Raw genomic sequence first — 3,371 nt, forward strand, 5'->3', positions numbered from 1 at the left:
TCCTGGCCCGCTTCCATGGCAAGTCAAGCCTCGCCGTGGCGCGATCCATAACCTCCAGTAGCTCATCATACGCAGGGCAGGAGGATTGGGAGGGCTCAGCCTCAACTTCTTCGCCCTCCTCAGACATCTCCTGCTCTTCCTGGGCCAAACCCAGCAGAGCACTGGCCGCTGGATCAGACGATGTTAGGGAAATCACATCATCATCCTCCAGTGGCTCACCCTCGTCCACGGCCGACGAGTGCGAGAGGGAAAGCCCCTCCTTAAACTCATCGGCCAGATCCGCCTGCGATCCCCACGGCTTCATTCTCCTCCGTGCCTCAGCAGCGGCGGGTTCTGAACCGTGGGGAGCAGACGGCTACCCCTCCTTCCTCAAAAAGAGAGACAGACGAGAGCGGAGCTTTTTCATTGAAAAACGATCGCAGTGAACGCAGATTTCCCCCTCGAGGACATCGCGTGCGTGCTCTTCGCCCAAACAAAAAATATAAAGATCATGTGTGTCATCTGGTGTCAAATAACGAAGACACGGATCCACACATATCCTAAACGTCTTGCTAGTGCTCGCCATAATAAGGGAAGAAAAATCGCTCTTACCACCGGAATGCATGCTTCAAACAAAACAGTCATTGAAGACGAAGAAGAGGATGACGTGTTCTCCCGGCGCCTATTTATACAGACACGGGTCACGTCGAGGCGTTCCCCATAGCTACCCCTAGAGGACACAGTTCGAAGTTCCCTTCAAAGGGAATGAAAATTAATCTATTCATTCATCAATCTATTTTCTGAATGCATATTAAAGCTCTTTTTTTTTTCATTTTGGCCACCTAATGTTTAATCAAAATGTCATAAGTGGACCTTCCGATAATTTTTTGATAATCCGTTATACTTGAATGTATGACACAAAATGGAAGAATAGATCTGTCGCTACTTTCATTTCATTGTGACTTTAAACTCATTGTAATCACATTTCTTGCATTGTGATCGCTCTCTGAATGGAGGCCCTTGAAAAAGACAATCAAAATAATCAATAACGCCACCAGGTACACATGAACAGAGCCGCACTTACACAAGTTCTGATCTCTTTTCTCATCTGCGATTGTGTGCTCCTGCCAGCGTGCTTTTATCTGACTGGCACTGGAGACAGAACTTTGGGTTTAAGGAGTCAAGAATATTTATGGTCCTTGTATCCTGTGCTTGATAAGCTTACTCTCCTCACGCTAATCTGGTTAAAGAAGCAGAGCAGGTGGATGACCCAGCTGGCTAAAGGTATTACTTTGGAAATGTAATAGGTTACAGATTACAAGTTAAGTTAAGATAGTTAACCTATCTAATACTTTTTGATTACTTTTCTAAATTTCTAATGTTTTCAACTGTTTATAATTTTCAAACACGTAAACCAGGCAGGGTTAACCTTACAGTTGTATTCAACACTGATTACTATCAGACTTTCAAAATCCTTCATCACTTGAATTAGGATTATAATAATTTAAAGCACAGCCACCACAAAATCAGACTTATACTTTGAGATCAATCTGAGGTTAAATGCAGATTTAAAACCATAACAAGAAACAGTTTAGTAGCCATGATTCTGTTTTCTAAAATCAAATATTTGCATAGATATGAGAGGAAAAACAGGCATCTAACAATGACTTGAAAATAAGTTAATCTTAAAAAATAAAGCATATACATAAACCCAAATAGGAAATAAAATAATGATCAAATAAGCATGTGTCCTATTCTGTGTACTAAACTCAAAACACTGATGTCTCATATTTTGGAGCAGTCACTGCAATTTATGAAAGAAATCAATTAAATCTGTATGTGGGTGTGTGTGAAAAAAAAAATCAGATGTAACCCCCTTTGTAATTGTTAACATTTTCAGAAGTAACTGTAATTTAATTACACATTTTTTACCAGTAACTGATTACAATTACATTTATTTTGTAATTACGTAATTTTAGTTACATGTAACTAGTTACCTCCCAACACTGCTGATGCACAGCTAGCATGGTTCCCCATAAAGATGATCTAATTCAATGAAGAACAACACCCTGTTTCTCAGGTCAAGTCTATATCGTCAGACAGGGATTTATCAGGAAAATTTTACTTGGGCATGCTGCAGAATTTTACTGGGCCTCCTATCCTACTAAAAATTATTAGCGATGCCCCTGGGTATCTTTGAGACAATGAACACAGCTCATAAACACACACATGCATGCACACACACACACACACACACACAAAACAGCTCTGTTTCTACACTAGCTACATAGGTAGGGGGGCAAATCACGTCAAACTAGTGGAAATGAACAAAATACAAATCATTCACACAGATATAATAATTTGTCATGTCTGAATCAACTTAAGATGATGATCTGTGAGTAACATGGTTTAAGCAACACCTCAGACAAGTCTGCTGTGCATTTTATTGTATTATTGAGGAAATAATAATAATAATAAATCAAAATTCATAACCCTATCACGCGCCACATAAGGCCTGTGCTATGCCCTTATGAAAATTAACCATGGTTTTATTATAGTAAAAGTGTAGTAACCATGGCTTTATTATAGTAAAAGTGTAGTAACCATGGTTTTTTTGGCATATTGATTACCATTTGTATAACCACAGTTTTACTACAAAAAACATGGTTAAACTATGGTTAGTGTAGCAAAACCATGGTTACTTTGTAGTTACTATGGTTTAACTATAGCTAGTAACCATGGATTTTTGGTTTTATTTGTAGTAAAACCATGGTTAATTTTCGTAAGGGTTGTAGCGAATCAGCTCATGGGGAAATATGGGTATCTGAAACGCCAAGTAACTTAAATGTCAAGCAATGGGAATATTACGATGTTTTACAGGACTTTCATTGTGTTTTGAGTTTTTATTATTATTATTATTATTTTGGTTTACCTGCAGTCCAGCATCATTCAGAAGGTGCACGTGGAGGTGTTGGACTTGAAGCTCTTAGAGACCATCTTCAACGCTGACACAAGACTGCATGGTTTAGCAGCAGGGCCGCTGCTGGCCAAATGGGTGCTGTTGTGCCCCCTCCCTCAAATATTGTGGGGGAAAAAAACTATAGGGGTCAAAATATAACTTTAATAAAACATAAAAGTAAATAAATAAATTGCAATTAAATTGTATTATTTACACATTACAATTGTAGCTCTACAGCAAAAAAAAATTACACACATAAAATAAAACATTTTAAAAGATTAAATATAATCAAAATAAACAATAATAAATTGAATCAAAAATCAACGGCAGCGGCTATTTGCACTAAGTGTAAATAGCGATAGAGATTCCATTTACACTATGATAAAATAGCAGGATTTTCTGCTATTTATACTACTTATTGCAAATAGTGGCA

This window comes from Sinocyclocheilus anshuiensis, unplaced genomic scaffold (assembly GCF_001515605.1).
Source record: "Sinocyclocheilus anshuiensis isolate Anshui unplaced genomic scaffold, SAMN03320099.WGS_v1.1 scaffold607, whole genome shotgun sequence".
Lineage (NCBI taxonomy): Eukaryota > Metazoa > Chordata > Actinopteri > Cypriniformes > Cyprinidae > Sinocyclocheilus > Sinocyclocheilus anshuiensis.